The following is a 26,946-nucleotide window of genomic DNA, read 5'->3' as shown; positions in this document are numbered from 1 at the left end:
AACTTAATACTTTTTTCTTGCCATTCTCCAATTTTGGGGGTTTCCTCTTTTTTCCAATATTTAGCAAGTAGAATTCTTGCTGCTGCTGCTACTGCGTATAAAAAGATTTTTTGATGGATTGTTTCTCATTCACAACTACTGGAGTCCTGAAGCCCATCATTTCTGACCCTTGCCCATGCTGTCTGTGGCTGATGGAGCTGGAATCCAGAAACATCCAGAGGACCACCGGCTCCTCATCCCTGGGTTAGATGAATCATTCAGTCTAAGTCTGTCTCAATTTGATGAATGCAACATCACAATCCCGAGCTCCATGGATCAAGTACTAAGGGCCAGAGCACTCATGTACTAAAAGAAGCCATACATTAAAAGAAGCATCCTCTTTATTTTTCTTCTTTCATTTTTTTAAAGCATTTAGTAGATGAAAATAAGCACGGGATTTTTAAAAAATAAATTAAAAAATGTAGATTCATTTTCATTATGTTTAAGGCATTGTTTATCTCTCAGAAAGATGTTATACCTTTGTGACACTGTATGATTGGGTGGAGGGTATAAATTTGAATAAATAACATGATCAGACTACATTAAATATTACGTTTGACACAAATGCAATCTAAATTTGTTCTTCTTGACTGAGTAACACAGTGGGGAAATAATAAATGTGGATTATTATGCACTTATCTACCATAGAGATTTTCCACAATAAAAGGAGGTGGTTCCTTTTTCTCATTGCAGTCATGAAGTATCTGAGGTAATGGCTTGAAATGGACCATAATCTGGGGTTGCAATGTTAGTTTTAATTTTATAATCCCGTACATGAAATAGGACCATGCCTCCTTCCCCCATACTCAAACTTCAGATCCTCTTCAGAGATCCTGCTCTGACAGGGTGGCCATGTGTCCTACTTTATGGAGGGTGGTCCTCTCTTAGAAAAATTCAGGAGTTTCTCTATCAGGGCTGGGCTATAGGCAGCAGCCTGAGGTGAGCCAGGAGCCACTGGAAAAGCCAGTATTCCGGATTGAAGAACAAGTCGGTACTAAAGGACAAACCAGGAGGCAAGGCCAAGAACCAAAACAGCAGGCAGGTCTGAAGAACAATCAAGGCATAGCTGCAAAGTTCTCCCTTTTTTAAAGGGAAATTCCCTTATGCTGAATAGGCTTCCTCGCGAGAAAAGGGAAAACTTGGCAGCTATGAATCAAGGACAATGGAACATATCTGAGCACAGCTCAGCTGGCCCGGGAAGCCTTTTCTTTTCCTTCCTCTGTTAGACAATCCAATGGCCAATCAAGATGGACAGAATCAGTCAAGGTCTTGAACGTATTTCATGGAATAGCATCCACCTGCATTTCAGCAAGTGTCCACAGGAGGGAGAAGCACACAGATCCAGCAACTCTTGGAATCCCTTCACTCTTTCCTGGTACTTAAGAAGGGCCAGCGCTATTTTTCTAGAAACTCTGGGTCCTTGCTGTGTTTCTCTATAAACTCCTGTGCCTGACTCTCTGTCACTAATCTGTATCTCTTCTTTCTGTAGGTAAAGGAAACTCCTTCTGGGAATTCCCATTTGTAATTTATCCCTTCTCCTCCAAGGATTGTTGTCAAATTTCCACATTTCCTTCTTTTAATTCTCAATTTGAATGGGGTTTCTTTAAAAATATCAGCTCTCTGTCCTTCAACCACCAGACCTTCCTCATAGCTTGATTTAAGGGCAGGGTGGGGGACATGGAGCCCTCCAGATGTTACTGGATTCCAGCTCCCATCAGCCCCGCCCCGCCCAGCATGGCCAGTGACCAGGGATCTAAGAGAGTTGCAGGGGGGTGTTACTGCAATGTAGGGTTTTTCTATATGACACTTTGTGTCCCTTCCAGTTCTACAATTCTGTGAACCCAGAAGGTTCTGGAGGGCACCAGAGTCCCAGAACCTGATTTAAGTTCATCCTTACATACTTCGTACTCCCAAAACTTGTGTACATTGTAGAAGGTTTTCGTGGATGTTCTGTGAACAGACCCCTAGACCTTCCCCAACACTCCAGTGTAACAGACAAGATGATTATTTTATGCTCTTCATATGAGGCCCAATTCAGCAAGAAGCATATGTGTTTAGTAAATTAAATATGAAAAATGAATAATAGACACGGGCCAGCAGCCCTTGTGTTATTGACTTAGGAATTAAATTAAGCTTATTTTCTGCTGTCCCTAAAATTCAGCATGCTGTGTTGAGAAGCACAGAAGCACATGGTGGAATGCTTGTGAGTGATAAGGCTGGGGGTTGACTGGCAGAAGCAAAGAGGCCTAGACAAGCTTTTTCCTGACCAAGGAGGAGAGATTTGTACCCTATCAGTCAACACTTTCAGGGCTGCTGATAGAAGATCACAGCTACACACACACACGCACACACACACACACACACACACACACACACACACACAAAAGCCCAAGAGCAGTTTAAATCAATTTAAACAATTGAACACTATGTTAAGAAGAGGAGGAGGAGGAGGAGGAGGAGGAGGAGGAGGAGAGTTTGGATTTGATATCCCGCTTTATCACTACCCGAAGGAGTCTCAAGGCGGCTAACAATCTCCTTTCCCCTCCTCCCCCACAACAGACACCCTGTGAGGTGGGTGGGGCTGAGAGACTTCAGAGAAGTGTGACTAGCCCAAGGTCACCCAGCAGCTGCATGTGGAGGAGCGGAGACGCGAACCCGGTTCCCCAGATTACAAATCTACCGCTCTTAACCACTACACCACAATGGCTGTTTTGCCACTGTTCCATAGCAGTACCGGCTGGCGGGGTGCATTTGCATCTTGGCCATGAGAGACAGCGCGCCAACCAGCAGTGCGCCTATTGGCACATTAAAAAGTTGTGAGAGGTGGGGGAGGGCAGGCTTTAGGGCCCTATATAAGGGGCAGCCACCTCCCCACTCTACCTCTTCTCCAGTGGTGGCACCTTCCCTCCCCGTCTTAAAACCTCTGGATGCAGAAAATAGAGGCACAGCTATCCAGTCTACCCACTTTCCCAGGCCACAAAAGGGGAGGAGAAAAAAATCATGGAGGATAAGGCTCTAAGGTGAAACAGGAAATGCTGCTTTCCTGCCACTGCTGCCACCACACCTGCTGCTTCTACTACCTCTGTCTGCCCTGCCAGGTGGAAAGATCACACTGATTTGGGGTGAGATCACACCTAAAAATATTGCCCGAAATCAGTGCCAATGGCAGTGGTGCTTCACAGCTGGCAGAGGTGGCAGGGCAGGTGGGGCACCCACGGGAATACCACCTGAGGGCTTCTGCCACCTGAGACAGTGGCTTCATCTTGCCTAATGGCTGGGCCAGCTCTGGGTGCGTATGTGTGTAACTCTTGTAGTTCTACAATGAGGTACAACAGCCCTGTCCTCTGCAGCAGCTTGTCACCCTAATTTTATTTCATAATATTTATTCCATGTGCCATATGCAGCCCTATCTATCAGAATAACTCTGAAGCATCTGAGGAAGGGGGGAAAACACATAGATAAATGTTCTAAAAGAGCATCAACTGAGTAGCCAATTAAGATTAAATGGACCAATTCATATGTCTCAAAACTGCTGTTTCAAGCTGAGTGGAGTCTTGGGGAAACAATGCATGGTTGGTTTCATATCCACAAAGATGCCACAAGCAATTGTCTTATAGTCAGACCTTTGCAATCCCTTGCAAGGAGGACCTTTTGGAAAGGGAAGGGTTCTGGTTCAGAGGTAGAGCATTTGCTTTGCATGCAAAAAGGTCCCAAGTTCATTCTCCAGCATCTCCAGGAAATACTTCCTGCCTGAAACTCTGAGGAGCCACTGAAAGTCAATGTGGAAAATACTGAGCTCGATGGACCAAAGATGTGACTCAATATAATGTTGCTTCCTATGTTGTTCTTGGCAGTTCGAATCCCTGCAATGGGGTGAGCTCCCGTTGTTCGGTCCCAGCCCCTGCCCACCTAGCAGTTCAAAAGCACTTCAAGAGCAAGTAGATAAATAGGTACCACTCCGGTGGGAAGGTAAATGGTGTTTCCGTGCACTGCTCTGGTTTGCCAGAAGTGGTTTAGTCATGCTGGCCACATGACCCGGCTCCCTCGGCCTATAGAGCGAGATGAGCGCGCAACCCCAGAGTCGTCCGCGACTGCACCTAACAGTCAGGGGTACCTTTACCTTTTACCTATACTAGTTACAGGTAGGTAGCTGTGTTGGTCGGACGTAGTCAAAAAATAAAAAATAAAATCCTTCCAGTAGCACCTTAGAGACCAACTAAGGTGGTGGTATCTGAAGAAGTGTGCATGCACACGAAAGCTCATACCTATGACAAACTTAGTTGGTCTCTAAAGTGCTACTGGAAGGATTTTTTATTTATTTTGCTTTTACCTATAGTCCTTGCTATAGGTGACCCAGGTGGCGCAGTGAGTTAAACCACTGAGCCTAGGGCTTGCTGATCAGAAGGTCAGCGGTTCGAATCCCTGTGACGGGGTGAGCTCCCGTTGCTCGGTCGCAGCTCCTGTCAACCTACCGTAGCAGTTCGAAAGCACGTCAAAATGCAAGTAGATAAATAGGAACTGCTACAGCAGGAAGGTAAACGGTGTTTCCGTGTGCTGCTCTGGTTCGCCAGAAGTGGCTTTTTCATGCTGGCCACATGACCTGGAAGCTATACGCTGGCTCCCTCGGCCAATAATGCGAGATGAGCACGCAACCCCAGAGTCGGTCACGACTAGACCTAATGGTCAGGGGTCCCTTTACCTTTACTATAGTCCTTGCATCTGAATCCACACCTGAGAATGTTTTAATGCAGCAGTTAAGATCATGCAGCCCCCAAGATGTTGCTGAACCCCAGCTCCCATCATTTCTGATCATTGTCCTGCCTGGGACTAGTGGGAGCTGAAGGCTATCAATGGCTACTAGCCACAAGGGCTATGCTCTGCCTCCATGGCCAGAGGCAGTAATGGTTCTGAATTTGCCGGAAACCTCAGGAGGGGAGAGTGCTCTTGTACACCCTCTGACTGGCTACATGAGAACAGGATTGTGGACTAGATCCATTGGCCCAATCCAGGCTCTCTTTATGTTGCTAACACCTAGAGGTCCCCCATTTCTGGTTTAATATGAAAACACACAGCAGCACTGGAATGTTGCTGGATCAGAGACCATGGAAATCCTTGAGTATATTTCACACAGCTCATAATCCTGCCCCATCTTGATCCTAGGAGAGCTCTGAAGATTTGGGATGATTGCATCCCTGAAGCAGTAATCCCAGGAAGAAGCTTCTGCAGAGGAGCATCCACAGCAGATGGTGAAGCCTTTGTCCCCGGTTCTGGAAGAAAGAACTCCGCTCTCCTCCACCAGCGTGGATTCTTTTTCTTCACCTGAACATACAGGTGGTGGGGCAGCCCAAAAGGACCTCCTCCTCCACTCTGCCAAGCCCCGGGTCACAGATCTTCCAACCTCAGTGGAGAAAGCAGACCTCCATTATTGGAGGCAGACCCTTTAACTAACACACAGCCTCACTCCAAAGATGTGGGGATTCTCCCAGGATATATAAAGCAAATGGGGCTGGCCTATGACCCTCCAGATGTTGTCATCATCCAGATGCTGTAGCATAGCCAATGATGGGAGAATGCTCAACATCTGGAGGGCCACAGGCTGTCAAACTCCTAACAGAAATTCTGCCATCTGTGCTGGAACAGCACTCTCTGAAAGTGTGTCTTGAGCCTGAATCTTTTGCCATAAGGGCAAGACTCTCTGCTGTCTGACTTCAGCCTGGAATGGGAGAATATCTATGTTACACATTTATACTGCTTTTCTAATATAAATATAATAATAATAATAATAATAATAATAATAATAATAATAATAATATACCACTTGAATCAATGGGCTTAAGTGTGCCTAACTCTGCAAAGGATCAGGCAGACTGCCTTTGTTTTCTTTGAGAGTGCAGGAGTGCTGAGTACAATCTGCAAGGGGGGAGGCTGGAAATTGTGTGCTGAAGCATTAATTATTAACTGTCCATTAACATCACATCAGTGATGCAGTGCCGCTGTTTTCCTTTATTTGTACATTCTTTTGGACGGATCGCGTTCAAAAACATCTTTGTTTTTAATCCTCTGTTTATGCTCTAAATGATTATGCAGAGAAAGGGAGACCGGCATCCCAGAGGAGTTCCTTCCTGCAAAAGGAAATGCCCTACATTTACATATCAGATTTGTTTGTTTTTTTAATCGTTTATTGATTATTGCATTTATATTCCACCCTCCCCTTCAAGGTGCTCAAGGTGGCATGCAACCTGGATAGATCAGGTGGTTACAGCATGGTTCTCCCCTTTCCTCCTTTATCCGCACAACAACCCTGTTCATTCATTTCATTTATGCCCCACCTTTCCTCCAAGGAATTCAAGATTAGCATAAGAGACCCATGGTAAAGTGGCTCATGGTCATTCGGTGAACTTCATGGCTGAATTGGGGTTTGACTTTGATCTCCTAGGTAATATTCCAGCACTTCAACCTTTATCTCCCCCAACCCTGTGAAACCTATGAAGGAAAAAGGTGGGGGATCTTTATTTTAAAATGGAATGTTTTTCCCATTTGCAGAGAAGGTGGTCTGTATTTATTATTATTATTATTAAATATTTCCTTGGTTTAGAAAAATACATGCCTTGTCTCTTTTTTCCAGGTTGTACAGTCATTCTTACAAATCAGTTACATTTGTCGTGAGACCTTAGTGTTGAGTACAGTGTTAGGTTGGGGAAGAAGAGGGGGGAGAGGATGGGTGGGGTGGTGAGGCTTATATTTTTTAGTATAGCGAACATATGGAGTTTTGTGTCAGCGTCAATTGGGTAGGTTCTCTTTCTATTCGTTTAGTACATTTCCTTCCCCCTGCCAATCACAAATGCAAACAAACCCCACTGCAGCCAACCACAGGTGGTCTGTATTCAAAGTGCTTCTTCCTGTGCTGTGAATTCAAATGTCTTTCTGTGGAAATAAAGAGAGAGAAAATGGAGGATCCCACCCTCTCAGTTTCCACAGAAAGCCATTTGTATTCAAAGTACCAAAGGAAGCACTTTGAATACAAGCTTCTCCCTCCAGTCCTGTAGGGTAACTCTCTCTTGTCCAGTCAATATCAGCTGACTGTCAGGGAGGGCTTTGGCTGTGCAGGGCATCCACAATCAGCTGATTGTCAGCATTTGCATTAACCCCATATCTGTGCTTTGTTGTTGTTGTTTAGTTGTTTAGTCGTGCCCGACTCTTTGCGACCCCATGGACCAGAGCACGCCAGGCACTCCTATCTTCCACTGCCTCCTGCAGTTTGGTCAAACTCATGTTGGTAGCTTCAAGAACACTGTCCAACCATCTCATCCTCTGTCATCCCCTTCTCCTTGTGCCCTCCATCTTCCCCAATACCAGGGTCTTTTCCAGGGAGTCTTCTCTTCTCATGAGGTGGCTAAAGTATTGGAGCCTCAGCTTCACGATCTGTCCTTCCAGTGAGCACTCAGGGCCGATTTCCTTAAGAATGGATAGGTTTGATCTTCTTGCAGTCCATGGGACTCTCAAGAGTCTCCTCTAGCACCATAATGCAAAAGCATCAATTCTTCAGCGATCACTTCCATACATCACTACTGGGAAAACCATAGCTTTAACTATATGGACCTTTGTTGACAAGGTGATGTCTCTGCTTTTTAAGATGCTGTCTAGGTTTGTCATTGCTTTTCTCCCAAGAAGCAGGTGTCTTTTAATTTAGTGACTGCTGTCACCATCTGCAGTGATCATGGAACCCAAGAAAGTAAAATCTCTCGCTGCCTCCATTTCTTCCCCTTCTATTTGCCAGGAGGTGATGGGACCAGTGGCCATGATCTTGGTTTTTTTGATGTTGAGCTTCAGACCATATTTTGCGCTCTCCTCTTTCACCCTCATTAAAAGGTTCTTTAATTCCTCCTCACTTTCTTCCATCAAGGTTGTATCATCAACCTTGTGCTTAGAAGCCCCAATAATCCGAAGACAATCTCGACCCCTGCTCTGACCAATATCTCTCACTGGCTCTCTTTATTCATCACCATTGTTCTATATTTTTATCCTGCTTTCCGTACAATCATTCTCTCCCGAAATAGCTCTCATTGATTAAAATTAACAAGCAGTGTCACTATATTTGCACAAGGGAAAGGAAGTTCAGGGCAAAGGCAGAGGAGGGAGGCCAGCCCTTGAAGGCCACAATGGGAAGAAAAGTAATCATCTTACAGCCAAATGGCGTCCAAAAGCAGAAGACAGTTAGAAAGAGAGAACCCCAGCACAGCTATTGTCTTTATTTAATCAATGGAATGGGTAAGGAGGCTTCAGGCCAAAACAAGGGAAGAGGACAACATACATCTAGCTCATTTGAAGAGCACAATTAATATCCAAGTGATGAATCTTCAGTGGCGGCTGCTGAAGTGGTTCATTAGGTGAAGCTGCCGGCAGCGACTGCATGGCAATCAAGGGGGAAGGGGGGAAATCTCATTCCTATCTCAGCTGTCAACTGTCATCTAGCAGCAGTCTTTGCATCAGGCTGTAGGAGAGAGATATATGAGATTGCAGAGCCCCACCATCAGCTCAGCTGAGAGACCAGCAGTTCATGGTTCCTCCTTTTTTCAAACTTTCCCCACTCCAGCTGGTGATTAGAAGAACACTATAGCAAACAACTATGGGACACAGGTAGCGCTGTGTGTTAAACCACAGAGCCTAGAGCTTGCTGATCAGAAGGTCGGCGGTTCGAATCCCTGCGATGGGGTGAGCTCCCATTGCTCGGTCCCAGCTCCTGCCAACCTAGCAGTTCAAAAGCACCTCAAAGTGCAAGTAGATAATTAGGTACCGCTACAGCCGGAAGGTAAACAGCGTTTCCGTGTGCTGCTCTGGTTCGCCAGAAGTGGCTTTGTCATGCTGGCCACATGACCTAGAAGCTGTATGCCGGCTCCCTCGGTCAATAATGTGAGATGAACGCCGCAACCCCAGAGTCGGTCACGACTGGACCTTTACCTTACTTTATAGCAAACAACTAGTGTCTGAATTTGTTTTTACAAATTGTCACAGGTCTCATTGAAAAATAAAATTAAATCTGTATCTTAACATAGCTACATTCTTGGATCTATTACCCATATGCATTTTTAATCTGGGAAAGTACTTGATAAATGGTCAAAACTGCTGTGTCCTTAGCTCCTACTTTTTCTTAAACAACAACACTTCATTCTCCCAAAGGGGAAGTCTCTCTGACTTTTGCCCAGAGTTTTTGAAATCAAAACTAGGCAACGTGACCTGTGTAGCCCTAGAGAAAAGAGGAACAGGTTTACCTTCTCTTGACAAGATAAATTTCCATGTTTAAAGCGCTGACTCGTTTTCTTAGGCGCCAGCTCCCTCTAGCACCACATTTGCAACAATCCCTTCACGGAGGGAAAATAATACATTTGCTTTTGACAGGCGAGGATTTTGTACCGGGGAAAACAAAAATCCTTTGCAGCTAATCCAATCCTGGGAAGAAGTTCTAGAAATGGCCTGTATCTTGAAATTATTTTCCTTGTTACTAAACAGCTAGTCCAAAACTGACCCCAAAATGCAATTCTTCTCCCAGAATGCACAGAATGGCTGCCATTTCAAAGCCACTTGAAAATCTGCCTTTGCTGCTGCCCACAGGCAGCCATTTTGTGAAATGCAGCCGATATGACTGATCAGACCCCCACCACACCATTTGTCCCCATGCTGCTGTGAGACTTGGGGACATAGGAAGCAGCCTTAAACTGAGCCAGACCATTGGTCCATTTTGCTCAACATTCCAGGGGCTCTGGAACTTGGGTGTCCAGCTGGTTTTGGACTGCAACTCCCCCTCATCCTAGCTAGCAGGACCAGTGGTCATGGATTATAGGAACTGTAGTCCAAAAACAGCTGGAAATCCAAGTTTGGGAAACCCAGGAGACTCTACACCGATTAGCGGCACCACTCCATGTTTCAAACAGAGGACATTCCTAACCCTACCCGGAGATGGCTCCTTCTGCATACCAAGTAGATGCTCTCTTTCTGAGCTCAACGGTAATGTTTTACAAGCCACACAGATACAGATATGGAAACATTTTCAGAGTGTCAACAACCTTAGCATTCTTCTGTAACGAATGTTTCAGGAAGATCTACCAAGAAACATAAAACACAGAAGTGACAGAGAAGTAACATAAGCATGAACTCCTGCCAGTAATTTAATCAAACTGATCTTGCTCCCATTTATTTCAGCTAAATCCCAGATTGCGAATTCTCTTAAACCCGAAGCCCTGTTCTTCCCCGTTTGTTTTCTTTTTTCCCTTTTATCTACCCTTTCATGCATTCACAAAACAGTCTTTGTTTTTATCTATTTATATACATCTGGTTTTAATGTTTCCTAATCATTTCCATTTCACATTGTATCTTGTGTTTTTAATGGTCTGTAAACCACCCAGAGATCTGTTATATGAGTGGCATACACAAATAAAAAAAGCAATGAATTTTTTTAAAAAAATCAATTTCTGCATGCAGGAGGAAATGAGATTTCTGCTGCATGTTAAGCCAAAGATCTGATAATGGGTGCTTATGTGAATACAACCGTCTGCACATAGGTGCTCTTGTAGTTAGGAACACTGAACAGAGGAAACTGCCTTCTACCAAGTCTGACAATTAATCCATCCAGCTTGGTATTGTCTATACTGACTCTAATCTTTCCACTGAAGTTTCCTTTTCCCAGTCCATAGGAACCAATGTTTCCTACAGGGACAGAAAAAATAAGCTTCTGGGTTGGTAAGAGAGTAGGAGCTGAAATGCACCTGATGGGGAGTTGTCTTCAGCCCACTTGCAGTATAATAATAATAATAATAATAATTTATTACTTGTACCCTACTCATCTGGCTGGGCCTCCTCAGCCACTCTGGGCGGCTCCCAACATATTAAAAACACAATTAAAATATCAAACATTAAAAGCTTACCTAAACAGGGCTGCCTTCAGATGTTTTCTAAAAGTCAGATAGTTGATTTCCCCCCCCCCTTGACATCTGATGGGACGGCGTTCCACAGGGCGGGCACCACTACCAAGAAGGCCCTCTCCCTGGTTCTCTGTAACCTCACTTCTCACAGTGAGGGAACTGCCAGAAGGCCCTCAGAGATGGATCTCAGTGTCTGGGCTGAACGATGGGGGGTGGAGATGCTCCTTCAGGTATACTGGGCCAAGGCTGTATCACTAAGCATGTACTGTTTATGCTGGCCAGCCACGAGAAGAGCCATCTTGGGTCAAGCAACTTGTTGTTCAGGTATCCCCACCCTGGTTTAACTTGCTGTGTTCCCCCTCAAGGAGCTGATGGCACAAATGCATGCACACACACACACAAACAAACAAACAAACAAGCAAGCAAAAATTGATTCCTAGGTCCTCATCTCTGTGATGCTACTTAGAAATAGGATTTGCCTCTCAATTGCATTGCCTTTCAATAGCAATGAAAATGCATTGCTCCTGCTTGACAACACCATTGAAATAAATGAAATAAATGTGTGATCTTGGCCGAATGTGGAAGAAGAAAATGACAAACAGAATTAATGAAATGGTGATAACTCACAATAGATGAAACACTCGGCAAATGTTATTTCTCTTTGCAGAATAGCGTGCCTCCTGAGCTGGGCATTGAGGGAGGGGGGAGAAATGTCGCAAGGTGGGCTCCGTTTTAAAATTGCATTCCATGTTATGGAGAAATCACACAGTGCCATACAGCATACTGTGTGTGTGCCGTTATACTTTAATTGAAGATAATGGATTTTCCTTTTTTCAAGCAACCGGAATCATAATGCATGGATCTGCGCAGCTAGCGCCGCATGTATAATCAAACTCTCAGCTGTAAGGCAAACCAGTTTTGAAACTTGGCAGGGGGTTAAAAGCAGCTTGCAAGGCTGCATTGGTGGGCTACAGTTGAAAGAATATTCAAAAAGAACAAACTAGGATAAACTAGGACCATGACTTTATGAAACAATACAGAAAAGATCTGTAGAAATCTAACTGCAGAGAGGAAACTGTGGGAGAGCCAACCCTCCTCAGACTGCATACAGTGTTACCTGCCTGCTTTCTGCAGGCCACAACCTCCCCCAAAGTCCATAGCTTCAAGTGTACCAGCCTAACAACAACAACAACAACAACAACAACAACAACAACAACAACATCATTTATATCCCATCTTTTCCTCCAAGGAGTTCAAGGTGGTGTGTATGGTTTCCCCTCTCATTTAATCCTCACAATAACCCTGTGAGGTAGGTGAGATTTGTGATAATCACCAGTGAAAAGCAGTCTATAATTATTGGAAATGGATAATGTTCTGCATCTCAGGCAAAATTGGGAGATCAAGCAGTCAAGGCACGCACAGGCTTTTCAGGGCCTCTGATAGTAACCACCTGAGCAAAGATGTCACAACCAGAGCAAACTTTACCCACTAGGACCCATTGGACTTGGTCTCCTGTTTGCGACAGGTCTGTTTGCTCTAGAATGCTGCCTGCATGTTTTCCCTTAAAGCCTCACAAATTAAGTGGTGGGTTTTTTTGGGGGGGGGGGTTATGACAGGGGAAATTTCAGGGAAGGGCCTTGGAATAACCCTGAAGAGTCATGCACACAGAGGTATTCAGTTCTAGAGCCCTGTTAGGTGGGTTGTGGTCATGAAGCAGTCACAGAAAGACAAACTTTGTACCTCAAAGACACAATATATTTCTCGGACATCACTTTCCATCGCTGAGTCCTAAAAGACTCTGGATTAAACTCCAGTGATCCATTTGTTTATAATACATAGAAGTCCTCTTTCCAACTGCAGCAGAAATGGAACTCATGGTGATATACAAGCCATCTAAAATATCCATGTTGCTTTCCAGTGATGACAGAATTAGAGGCAAATGAAATGCATTTTCAGCCGATAATATTCTGCACAGGCTGAAAAAGATTATTTTGCTTTCTCAGCAAAATGCAAGAAACAGCATTCCGTTGGGTCAAGATATTTTGTTTAAAAGTGGGGCATTATGAGGAATGGTGAGGGAAATTCAATTGCTGGTTGTGATTTTTCAGGAGGTGGAATGTGTTTCAATTGCATTCCTAAAGCTGTGTCCAAGAGCTGTCCTTTAATAGTGCTGTTACAGAAGATCCCATTGCAAAGATTTATCCAACTCATTCCAGGGTATAAATTCATTTCTTTACTGCCCTTTAAATAGCTTTTTCTACGCACAAACAGGTTTCATCCGGATAGTTAAACCACCTGAAGTCTTAACTTCTTTTTGTAGGAAATCTCTTTTCCCCCTCCCCTCCCTCCCTTTGGTTGTAAGCAATTTTTGTTTCAGTTGAGGAAAGCTTAAAGGGGGGGAAAGAGAAAAGAAAAATCTAAATTGTTGTATCCATACTTAGTTATACCAAGTTATACCATGTCCTAGTTCATTTCAAGGCTCTCAGAGAAGACTGGGTTGGAGCAGTTGCAGGATCATATCCAAAAAAAAGCAGTCCTGTTTATTTAGTTAGGCAACCATAGGCCAGTGGTTCATAAAGTAGGTGGTACCACCCGCTTGGGTGCCACTAAGAAGCAAGAAATGGTGGGGGGGTTGACTATCAGAGTTTGAAAACCGCTGCATCACTGGATTGACTTTATCAATCTTGTTGAATTAATTAAACTAAATAGTTTTCATTGGATTTTGAATAAATGTGCAATTAATTGTAACTGTTTTGAATTTTATTGTGTTATTGCCTTCCTTAGTAGGTTGTGAAAAACCTCTGTTCTAAATAATGTTTTTTTATAGGGTAGGGGGCACTAGGGACAAGTTCATGGAACCAAGGGGGCGGTGGTCCCCAACAGTTTGGAAACCACTGCAATAGATTAGGCTAGTAAGGGCAAGGCAAGGCACAGTCTGCCAGGAACATGGACAGATCACTGTGGCAGATGATGGCTGTCACTCACAAGAAGAGCTGTTTTAGGCCTTCTGAAGTTGGCTGGTCCAGACCTGTTGTGAACCCAGCCCCCTTTTTGTGTTTCTTCAAGGGCAGTTGTTGGATTCTGCAGGAGGACAGTGAGGGTTGTATTGCAGCAGAGCCCTTGGGGCCTGGGCTGTGGCCTGGAAGGTCTTGGAGTGGGAGACAATGGCTCCCATGGTGATGCCTCCTTCTCATTTGAGTCTTCCTCTGAACCAGATGAAGGATTAAGGCCAGAGAACATGGCAGGCCCACTGAAGGTAGTCCAGTTAAGTCCTATTAGTTTCATTGGGTCTACTCTGGGCATTCCTAAGTCTGGATCCAACTCAATGTGAAAGGGAAAACTGCATTGCAGTAGATTACTGTGTTGGGGTGGGGGGGATGAGCGTAGGTTTCACCATGCTGTCTGCCTGGAAAGTGTGATAGTTGTCGTACTATTGTGCTCTGTATTGAGCTGTTTGGACTTGAGTGTGTACTGCAAAGTGGTGAAACAGGTGTTTCTTTATCTATTGGAAACATTTGCAAAACATTTGCCATTTCAATTACTGCTCCCCAGCTGAACCGCTGATGCAATCGCCTTCAGTAGCATGAATTTCCAGTTATTTCCAAAGAGCCAAATTTGCGCCACCATCTCAGTCTCTACTTTCAGAGAGTATCACTCAAGCAGCTGTGGCGGCTGGAAGCAAACACCTTCCCTGTTCTACATACAAAAGAAAAGAGGACACCAATGGAGGCCTTTCTGTTTAAGTAAAAAGGAGCTCTCCATACATTTGTAAAAGGCGATGTTCAAGGTGAATTTTTGTCTGTGCAGTTCACTGAGCATGTGGCTATGGAGAAAGGCCTAGAGGTCTTCTAGTCAGTCAAACTGAAGGTGTGCTGACAACTAGAGATGTTTGAATGTTAGCTCAGTCCTCATTTCTAAGAGAAACTGTGAAAGTCACACTTCACAGACTCAGCTACCCCTCACCTTTCATATGTCTCTGAATTTTGTAGTCCAGTTCTTGACTTTAAAAGTATACCAAAATGTGCATGGAAAAACACAGTACATTTAATGCACATTTGAATAACCCTATATATAATCTCAGTAACTTTAGTTTACCTGCCCTACCTCCACACATTCAAAACTACAATTTGCAGCATCTTTAACAAACTACAATTCCCACGAGTCCTTGGAGGGGAGGTGCTTTAAATTTGCTTACAATTAATAGTGTGGACACAGTCTATGTTAAATGGTGATAGCCAATGCTGGTCATACTCAAGAGTAGACCCACTGAAATCAGCAGCCCGAAGGTGGATATCACTAATAGTGCAAAGAAAAATGTGTGCTTTAAGATCAATGCATATTTCATAGTGAAATGTGTTCAGAATATGCATTTTTGGATGAAACTACAAAAAGTGTGTGCAAAGTTTTTGATGCAGGAAGGGGATGGAACAGACATGAATAAACACGTGTGAAACTAACACAGACCTGAAATAGGCTGATCTGTCCATCCATAGTGACAACTCCTACAACTCTCAAATGTTCTTTTTTCTCCATAGGTGCTCCTGACTCTGAGAGTGAAACAGAGACATAGGAATCTGCTTTATACCGAGTTAGACCATTGGCCCATCTGGCACAGCATTGTCCACTATGTAAGAAATGAATCAGCTACAAACCCTTGTCAAAGCAAGTCATCTATTTTTTTTCCCTATTGGACCTGTCCAGGGTCCTGAAGAACCAGTCTGTGGCTACTCTTGCTTTCTCACCTATGAACGCCCAGTGGATACAAGCTCCATGCCTGTGAGTTCCCTGTTCCAGCTATCTACTCCAAACCCATTTTTGACCTCCTTCTTCCAGATACCACTGTGGGATTGTCCTTGCCAGGACTAGGCAACTTTCAGCTTGCAGGTTTTGTTTTAGCAGAGCAGAACATTTGTTCTTAGAATTCCTTAAATTCACCTTCGATTGTCCACTATTGCCAAATATGTGACATATATGCATTGAGGATACACAGCTCCCTCATGCAGCTAACATTTGCTAGTGGAACCTTCTGAATACAAACAGCATATTATGAGGTTCCTGGAGACAAGTGATAAACAAATATAGCCTGGCAACCTACCTCTTTGCTGCTTCCCCCCACCTCTTCAAAAGGAAGGTGGTGGTGGTGGGGAGAAACCCTAAATGCTTTTAAACTAGTCTCCTGGCTGTACTAAGATTTGATTTCTGATCAATTAGAGGAAGCAGCAAGGGAGGCCCTGCTGCATGTGAGCCAAATTGCAATGAAGATTTAGACATCTTCCTGCCTAGAGAAAAATTAAGCAGCTGCATCCAAGATTTGTGCTTGTAATAAATGAGAGAACATGGGAGCAACAATCCCTCTGCATCAATTCTCTCCATAACAGCAGATATTTGAATGCTGAAAGGAAAAAAAAAATCTCGCTTGTACATTGAGGACAATTGAATCCATGCACTCTCTGCTTTATGAGGAAAGATTGCTGATCACCATACCATACTGCACATGACATTTATCATGCAGTTTGTCCTTGAGTGCAAGCTTATTCCTTCTCTAGCTGCCAGTGCTGCTGGCCTGGTTTGATTGAGACTGTGGCAATGCATGACGGTATCTGCAGAGGAATCTGAATTGTGGAGGGAAAGGTCCCATTCACTCCAAGAGGAGCATTCCCCCCCCCATAAAATTGCAGACATGGGGATTCCCATCTGGACCAGGACCACAACTGGGGGGCGGGCAGGTTAACCCCCTAATCCCCATGCTAGGATTGCAGCCTGGATTGGCACACTGTGAAAGGAAAGGGTTTTCATTCAAGGCAAACTGTGTGATAGAAATCAGATGGTGTTTGGTCCCAAATCACACATGAATCTGAAAAAGGAGCAATCTATGTTTACAAAGCAGCCCTTCAGCTTCACAGCCTTGCTCACAGACTGTGACATTTGACTCTCCCATTTGCCAGTGCTTTGGGAAGTTGGGTAGAAGAGAAATTGGGTGGAATGTGCCGGCTGTGTGGTGGAAGGAAGTGTGTCCCTATGTCTCTGAATCCATTATGTTCCATGTTCCATGTCTCTGATATACAAGAATGCTGATGAAGCCTGGTTGGGCGAAACAAGGTATTATCCAGGAATCCTTGTCTTATTTTCTGCATGTGCCATTCTTCCAAGTTCTTTGTCTGATAATCTTGCATACAAGGAACACTAGAATTCTTAAAAGCATCTTCACGTGGAACACTACAAGGTTAATAAAAGAATTTCACACCGTGGATATTGCTAATATAAGAACTGAATAGATTGTATTTCCTGGTCTATCTGTTGGACTTTAATTTCTCATAATATGTTTTGTTTATATGATAAGTTGGTCTATAGAACCATATATTTTGATATGATATGTTGAATCTCATTTGAAAAAGAATTTATATAGTTACATACAGCCTGTTACGTATGTAACAGAATTTTGAAGTGTCAGGCATAGCTCTAGTGGCTTTAGCCCAAATGTAGCAAAGTTTTCCTGCACAGCGCAGAAGCTAGTTGAGATGGAAATGACTAGTCGGCTAGACGCAGAATAACTATTTACAGGATTTACTAAAAGAAAAGAAAACCAGCAGAGTTTCTGCATACAAAGCAAAGCAAAATAAATCCTCTCTTTCTCTCTCTCTCCAACCACACACAGCACTCCTACTCCTAACACCCAACAAGAAACAACTGTGCTAGCATTCCTAGATAACAGAGTTCAGTGTTGGTCGTTAACCAATCAGAGAGTAATTTCCAGGCCAGGCAGACCTTGGCTTTCTGCCAAGAGTAAATTGACACTGCCTTGAGTTAACTGTGTGAAGCAAGAATCTGTAAGTTTCCCATGAGAACTAATTAACAGAAACCGAACATGTTTGTGTTGTTATCACCTATGTCTTCGAGGCAATGTGAAGATGTATCCCTCTCTCTCCATGTTGGAGCCTCACACTACAGTTTTGGACAGTTCTGGTCTCTTCCCTTGCTGATCTGTAGTTTGCAGCACATTGCTGGAAACTTCTCTGCACTGAGACAAAATGGCATGGAGGAGCAGAGGCAGATGACTGGGCTGCGAACAGCCGTAGAAAAGCAAAAATTGAGGTTCAAACAGGCCTTTTATACCCCGTAATAGTTTGGAACATATTAATTGCACGTGTCAATTCATAAATGAGTATGCATGCAAAAATGAGATGGCAGAACACAAAAGTCAAAGTTCCATGGTCTGAGAGGTAACCTAATGCCTATGACTGTTACCAAAAAGGATCCACCATTTTGAAATTTACAATTCATATACTGGACATTTCAAGATGGCAGTGCATCTGGTAAGTAAATACAAGTGCTTCACCTCTCACTGTCTGTTCTGTTAGGGCCATCTCACACATCCACACAAAGGCAAACCCGAGTTTGCAACCAGTTGTATCCTCAAGAGGGTTCTGAAGCCAACCACAGTTCTCTGACTAATTAAATATTTGTTGCATTCACCCTCTATAAAGTGTACACCTAAGCTGTTCAAGAGTCCAGCTAAAAATGTAATGCACTGGCATGTAGAGGGATGCACCTGTTTTTTTAAACAGGTTTGCTTTAAACAGATATGTTTTTAAAACAGATTTTTAAAACAAAATTTGCTTTCGTTATAAAAACAAATAGAGTAAACCTATTGAAATTGCTGATCTTGCCTAACTTAGGTTCATTAATTTTGGTTTGCTTTGACTGTGACTTAGATACAGGCTTTTGTTTCTGGTGGGATGAAAAGCAGAAGCTGTAAGTCACCTATAGAAATCAATGGAGAAGAAAAACAAATGGGAATGAGAAAAAAGAACAAATTGGCTCCCAATCAGTTATGAAAATGAATGAAAATCACATGAATTAATAATGAGGCTTTTAATAATGAAAATGAATGGTATAACTAAATAGGGGTGGGGAATACTGAATATCCCTAATGGGCAACTCAAATACTACTGATAAATCATAACTATTGCTAATATTTATGAACCTGGATTTCAAAGTTGCTACAGAGTACTTTATCAATGGAAATATCTACATATGTACGGATTATGCTACATTATACAATGATTCATTGCCGTGGGGTGTGTGTGTGTGTGCAAAATCTGTATATAAATATTATGCAGGACAGTGAATTTGTTCTTAAAAATTCTCCCAAATTCTCTGGTATTCCCCCAGTTGTGAATATCAGCATTGTTTACCCAGTGTTTGATATTCAACCAACACTTTGCAATATTTGATTGCTGGCATGTAGTATTTAATAGGGATGTGCAGTAATCACACCTTTCACCTTCTATCTATATCTGTAGCAGCTTGATCTGTTTGGATCTACTCTGTGTCATTCCAATTCAATTCATTATTTGGGTCCAAATCTCAACCATTAAATCCGAAGCTCTGTTTTGCCCAACTCAACTATAATGAGGAATCTAAAAATGACTGTATTTCCGCCCTTTTCACAGTAATGGATGGAATTTGCAGGTATCCAGTGTGGATTAAGCCTTCCAAATCTCACACAGATCCATCCAGGGGTTTCCCACAGGGAACCTTTAGAGTGTATTCTTGGGGGGGGGGAGAGACTTTAAACTTCTTTTATTTTCTGCCATAATTGTATGCAAATTGTGGCCATAGTCACCCCTTTTGAGGGAATGAAGCTGCCAAATTTCAGTGAGAAAGGTGCAGTGGTTCTCCTGAAAGGATAGACCAGGCACCCCCAAACTTCAGCCCTCCAGATGTTTTGGACTACAATTCCCATCTTCCCCGACCACTGGTCCTGTTAGCTGGGGATCATGGGAGTTGTAGGCCAAAACATCTGGAGGGCCGCAGTTTGGGGATGCCTGGTTTAGACCTTGCCATTTAAGAGTGGGAAAATAAAGATCACATTCCCTCCTCTAATTTTTTTGGGGAGGCAATCAGTTTGAAGACTGGGCACATGATTCTGGTTCCCCTGCATAAGAAACCTGCCAAAGTATTATTATTAATAATTATTATTATTATACTTATTATTATTATTATACCTATTATTATACATATTGTTATTATTATTATACCTATCCTTTATCCTAAGGTCCCAGGACAGGTTACAACAATTAAAACTCAATATTAAACAACTTAAAATCACATAAATAAGGTGGGTACTAAAAATGTACATCTCAACTGAAGAGGTGCATCTTCAGCGTTTGCCAAAAGCTGTATAATGAAGGTGCCCAAAGCACCTTGGTGGGAGGTAGTTCCATAGCTTAAGGGCTGCCGTGAATAATGCCTTTCCTGGTCCACCTCTCACAACTTCTGAGGCTGATGGAACAACCAAGAGGGGCCCCTCTGCTTATCTTAACACCCAGGAGGGGCTATAGGAAAGAAGGCTGTATTTCAAATATTTGAGGCCTGGGTCATTTAGGTCCAGGGGCTCTCATGATTGATTTTATCTTCTTTATATTAAAAAACAACAACAACTGGAATGTTACAGGTAGGTAGCCGTGTTGGTCTGAGTCGAAACAAAATAAAAAAATTCCTTCACCTTAAAGACCAACTAAGTTTTTATTTTGGTATGAGCAACTGGAATGGTCACACATTTTTCTCACCACTACCCCATTTCTGGGAAGTACCTCTATGAAGAAGGTACTTTCACAGTCATGTGTGGTGTAGTGGTTAAGAGCGGTAGTCTCGTAATCTAGTGATCCAGGTTCTGGTCTCCGCTCCTCCACATGCAGCTGCTGGGTGACCTTGGGCTAGTCACACTTCTCTGAAGTCTCTCAGCCCCACTCACCTCACAGAGTGTTTGTTGTGGGGGAGGAAGGGAAAGGAGAATGTTAGCCGCTTTGAGACTCCTTCGGGTAGTGATAAAGCGGGATATCAAATCCAAACTCTTCTTCTTCATAATTTGGAGGAGGAGGGCAACTCATGTGTTGACTTCAGTGCCTCTCTCCCAGATCACTGTGATTGTAGTGCCCTGGAACTGTGGTTAAAAGCCAGATCTGCCCATCAAAACAACAGATTCCCTACCTCTGTACCCCTCCCCTCTCCTCTACACTGTTTCCCATCTCCAGCTCTGGCATTTCAACAGTCAGCCGGGTTTTATTTTTCAGAAAAGAAAAGGGAATGATGAAAGTGCTACTGTGCATTCAGCTTTATGGAGAAACTGAGGCAACAAAGCTACGTGGATGGTTGAGCACTCTTTGTCATGCCTTGTCAGTCCAACTCAGGCTACTCCCAAATTACTGCAATCTGCCTCATTATTTGAGATCTGATCATGCACACCTCTGGTATTTAACATTTGACAGGATTGACAGCTGATGTGCTGCACATCACAGTGGCTCCCAGAACTTACTCTATCCAATGGGCCTTGTTAATTCCTCAGTTCACCAAGCAGAAAACTACATTTTTGTACCATTCAGGAAGCTACTAAGGTTGTTAATTGCATGCTTTATAATTCTGCTCCTCTCTCATAAAACAAAATGGTTTTTCTTTAAAAAATATTTCTGTTCCTTCCCAGAACAGAATAAAATTTCTAAGAGTTCTTGAGTAAATCCTAGGAGGGAAGAGCTGACAGCTAAAAGCTCCACAGGTACATCTTTGCTCCTACAGTGTGACTGCCCCTGGGGTTAGATCTTCACTGTTGGTGTCTATAAGATGTGTCACTCAGCTTGGCAGGATCTGTCGCTCCTTCACTGATGGGCATTTGTGCTGGAGACTCTTTATCCCACTTTCAAAGCCGAGGAAATTGGAAAATGTTTAGGAAAGAATTCATTCATTTATTTATTTTTGAGTGAGGGCAGGGTGGAGAGGTGAAGAGGTGGAGGAGCACAATGTTTGAGGTCAAGGCTGATACAATCTAGAGTCCACTGGTGTCCAATGGCAGGGCTGCCTGGATGTGGGTGGGGGCCGCCTTTTATACTGCGAAATTAGCTCCCCTTCCATAGTTTCCCACAGCACTCTGAGCAGCTGGAGATGGAAAGAGCTCAAACAGAGAGTAATAAGCTGCCAGAATTTCTGGCTTGCTGCTTTAAGCTTTACACAAAAGTGACTTGAAATGGAACTTTCCGAGCCATTTCGGCAGATGTTTTTGCGGTTGGTTCCCTCCCCCCCCCTCCCCGGACTTTTGTTGTATTGGGTATCATTTTTTTCTTCAAAGATCATCACTTTCTCAGCGACAGCAGAAAGTAGGGGAAAGCGTATTTCCTCTCTCTCCCGTTAAAAGCTGTCAAGCGCTGACAACAACAAAAACCCACTTGTGAGGCTATTTAGAAGAGATGGGAAGAGCTTTGTTCCACCCCTTTCCTGACAGGTGATAGCAAAAACCCTCAACACTTTGCACTTTCATGCCTAGAAAGCAAAGGTGTTCTTTAGTCTCACCCCGCCTCCCTCTGCATAAACACAGCTGAACAAAGACACGGGGCTGATCATGATGGTGAATGTCTACCATAAAGATAGGGGACCCGTGTCCCTCCAGATGTTGCTGGATACACCATCTATCCTTATGCTGACTGATAGGATTTGGTGACCAATAATGACCACAGGTACCCTCTCCATGATCTCCTACCTCTCATTTAGGACTAGAAATTGCCAGCTTCTATATTCTTCTCGGGGACTGCTCCATTTTCACATATTAATTGAGAGAACAGAAGAATCTATGATTACTCGGCAGTAGATTCAGAACAGGCAAAGAAACAGGCAAATTGCACAATTAGCTTTGGGAATCCGCTGCTACAAGATGTGATGGCAGGCAGTATGCCTCAGAATACGTTACTGGGAAGCAAAATGGAGAGAGCACTGTTGCACTCGAATCCTGCTTGCAGGCTTACTGTGCACATCTGATTGGCCTCTGTGAGAACAGGATGCTGGATGACTATTTATTTAGTCTGATCCAGCAAGTTTCTTCAAATGGGTGGGGTGGTTGTGTGAGACAAATTCATAGAGAACAGGTCTACCAATCACTTAGTCATGGTGGCAAACAGAACCACTGTTTTCAGAGGTCCTGTTTTGGCATTGAGACCAGTTCCCGGTGAGCAAAAACAGGGGAGGGTTATCATTCTGTTTGGCATCTGTTAGGCCACGAGTTGCATGGATTCCTCCAACAGGATTCCTCTTATGTTTGTGACTGGATAGCCTCTAGAGCAGAAGCAGCTGGCTACCTCTGCCCTATAATGTATTAACATGACCTAGAATTAGGGGTGGACGAATGTGTCAATAAGGTTAGAAAAATGAGAAACTAAGAGAAATCAAAAGGACACATTTCTATATTGGTATTTTCCTGGGGAAGGAGACACACATACCCCCATGTCGTTGGACTCCAGCTCCCACCAGTCCCAGTTAGCATGGTCAATGGTCAAGAAACATAGGAGCTGTAGTCCAACAACATCTACAGGAACACACATTCTCCATCTGTGTGCCACCACTCCTTTATAACAAGAGAAGTCAGAATAAAGCCTCTGAAATGTTCTGCATGCAAAACACGTCCTCTGGCACTGATCCATGGTTCCTACCCTCTCCATGACATGATACAAGAATGATGCTTATGTTAACACCCTGAAGCTGTGGATTCAAGACAACAGGGTGTGTGCTTAGGGTCACTTGTGATAACATCCTTAGGTCAGCAGTTCTGTTTGTTACAGACCAATCTTGTCACCCTTGGCATTTGTTATGACACAGGAACAGCCTGCTCTCACAGCTGCCCCTCAACATCTACCGTTCCCCTCTCTCTCCATATTTTAGTTCAGGAACAGTGAAAAATTTAGCTTAATTGTAAAGTATTCCATATGCTCTGATTAGATATAACCTCATTATCAGCCTCCCTCTTACCACAAAACTATCCAGATAATGAAATTCCTCCCTGGAACAAATGAGGTCCCTCCCCCCCCCTCTTTTTTTAATAAGGGGAAGCAAGGGTTGCCTTTACTACATTTGGGCTCGTTTGTTTAGCCTTTTGCATTACCTTCGAGAGAGAAAACAGAGTGAGAGGAAAAGACACAAATTACATGGGGAGAAAAGGGGGGAAGGGAAAAAATAAAGAAAAAGCAAAGCAATTGCTATATTTCAAAGCCTAGTGAAAATTAGACTAAGCGTCTGCAGGAGCCAAATGGAAATAATAATTCTTCCATTTCCCTGGCTGTTCTGACACATTTAATAGGCTTGGCAGAGACTCAAGGAAAACAGGGGCCAAGCTGGAGTGTGCAGAGAGGAACTGAAAGGCCGGTCAATTACCAGGGAGCCAGATTTCGGTACAGCTTCAAGTTAGGCATATCTAAAACTACTTACATTACATTCCCATTTGATGGGGAGAGGTGAAGGGACATAGGGCACTTTGCAAACAAAGGAAGGGAAGTCCTATTAAAGGCATTTTATATCTTTCGATTTAGCAGAGTGCATCCACAGCCCTGGGCACCATGCAAAATTAAAAATACAAGGATAAATAACTTTGAGACAGCTAAAACACAGGGCCTGTTTCAGCCAGGCTGCCTTACAGCAATGTCCCCTCATGAGGGCAAAGGAATAGAGAACAGAGTAGAGCTCATTGCTCATAACAATATAAAGGAAGAGCTAACCTCAGCACTTGGCCCAATAACACCATTAATGGCCACTGTGGAAAATTTCTATCTTCTTCCTCTAGCTAGCACTAATAGAAGCACAAATTATAATTATACTGTGTCTCCATGACTCAGTGCCCTGTGTGGGGTGGGGAACCACCTTACCACCCTAAATCCAGCACTAGTGGGGGCCAGGACCTGGTACAGCAATCAAACCCAGACTGAGCCTGATACCACCACATGTTGATGGTGGAGCAGCAGCAGCTGGGATTCCCATGGTTCCCAGACTAGTTCCATCCGTCCCTGCCCTAGAGTGGCCCATTCTGGGCTTTCCACCAGCAGCGCTTTTAACCACCTGCACTTTTGGTGAGCAGAAGGAAGAGCCGGCTGAGAAGACCTGTCTCCCACCTACAACATCCAGACAGAGAGTCTTACTTATAAATAAGGAAGAGATTGTTAGTGTCTTGAACCCCCAACCTACTTGGCGGCAAGTCCCATTGGCATATACAGTATGTCAAGTCCAAAGACTGCTAACAGTCAGGAAATCCAGTCCAGAGTCAAACCCCAAAGCACAGACCCATAGAGGTCCTGGAGTATCCAACCCAATGTCCATCAACATAGACAGCACATAGCCTCACAGCTCTGTCCCCGTTTTCTCTCTTTTGGTTTAGTTGTAGCACCTGGGCTTGATAAGGCATGTGACCCTCACCTGTCCTGAGCCTCACCCAGCTGAGGAATCACACACCTCCAAGAACTAATGAGCCCCACCTGGCCAGCTGGTGAGCTGGGCTTTGAGTCCTTGCCTGCCGCAGCCTTCCAAAGTATACTTCCCGCTGCTCCCTATGCCTCAGAGCCTGTCTTGTTTGTGGAGAATGGGACCTCTTTGGCTCCTGATGGTGGGCCTGCTCTTCTGGGGCCTGCACACTGACTCCCCATCCTATCGCCATCCTCTGTCATCCTGTGTGTACTTTCCACAAACCCAACCTCTCCTTTCCCATGCCCGGCTTGTCATAGACATGGCTACAACCCTTGCCAGGATCTTTTTTTCTCCACCCTGTTCATGACATTTAATCAAGCAAGTAATGATATGGGCTCATCAGCAGGCACATGACTCAGGAGTCACATTTCAGGAGTTCATGAACAGGACAAGGAGTTCCAAACTGGACAGAAGCAACAAAGATGTCCCAACAAGTTTCCCCACTCATCCCTCTCAGCTTTTCAAAGTGAGGTGTGGTGCAGCCACATGTGAGACTCTCTCACATAGTGGAAAGCCGAGATTGCAAGTAGGGTGGGTGGCTGGTTCTAGGCAACAACCTGCACCCTCCTGTTCAGTCACCGTCACCTCTGTTCTACCTCCCCCTTTGACTGATCAAAGGCCCTCTACTCCACAGGAAGGTTGGAGGGAAGAGCTGGCATCTCTGGTCCCCCTTGCAAAGTGGCTGGAATTGGAGCAGAAAGGATAAAAGTCCCCCTCCTTCAACTCAGGTTCCCACCATTCACCCCACCCCCTACTTCTTCTTCCTCCTCCTGTGTCAGAGCCTGTTCCTGTTCCTGACAGTGCTGTGGGGCTCATGACAACCAGCAGTCATATCCTTTTGCTGAATCCAGCCTCTCTCAGCATGGCACAAAGGGAATTGGATTGCACAGTTAATGCTGAGACTGTCTCAAAATTGTCACTTCAGCCAGAACTTAACACCCATAGTTGTCACTTGACAAAATCACATCAATGATACCAACACATCCATTAAAGGTTCATTTGGGTTACCTGAAGGGCATTGTGGAGGTTGCAAACTTGGAATTTGTGATGAACTTTCTGAGAGCCACAGAAATTTCTATAGTGCTCTGTTGGAACACGTAAAAGCTCTTCCCACCTTGGCACCATTAGCAAAAAGGTTCTGTAGACTCTGGGACTTGGCAAACTACAAGATGATAACGAACTATCATATTATTAGTTAGTTGATGGCAAATTAACATATTATTTTCAGTGCTGAGAAGGTTGCTTAGCTGAAAATAATTTTGTAGAGTGATGGTCATCATTTGTGATGTCGTGGCATGAACAGCTTCCAGAAAATCTATGACCTTATGTACTGCTTTTCTTTGTTATAGGAAAACAGAAACCTGGCCTGTAGGTGTTTGGTTTTTTAAAATATATATATATATAACAACCTAATGATTACTTGTGTGTGTGGAATGAAGATGGAATGCAGCTCTGGACAATGGGAACCCCTTGTGGTGCTGTCACTGGTGGTTTCTGTTGGGTTTCTTGAATAATCAAAGTTGCTTTTGAGCCGCTCTAATGTCAACACTGTCTGTTTAAGAAAAACAGGTGCCGGTAATTTCTGTTTAATTGCTCACAGGCGTGGGCTCTACTCCATGTATATAAGGCTCTGTTGGAAAGCATCTTGTGTGGTAGGTTTGAAATGTGGGTATGTAAAGTTGCTGGGAGAGAGAGCGTTTATCTTTAGTTTAAAGTCTCT

Source organism: Zootoca vivipara, chromosome 9, assembly GCF_965207765.1.
Source record: "Zootoca vivipara chromosome 9, rZooViv2.hap1.1, whole genome shotgun sequence".
Classification (NCBI taxonomy): Eukaryota; Metazoa; Chordata; class Lepidosauria; order Squamata; family Lacertidae; genus Zootoca; species Zootoca vivipara.
The sequence above is the reverse complement of the archived record's forward strand: the minus strand, read 5'-3'. Positions refer to the sequence as shown.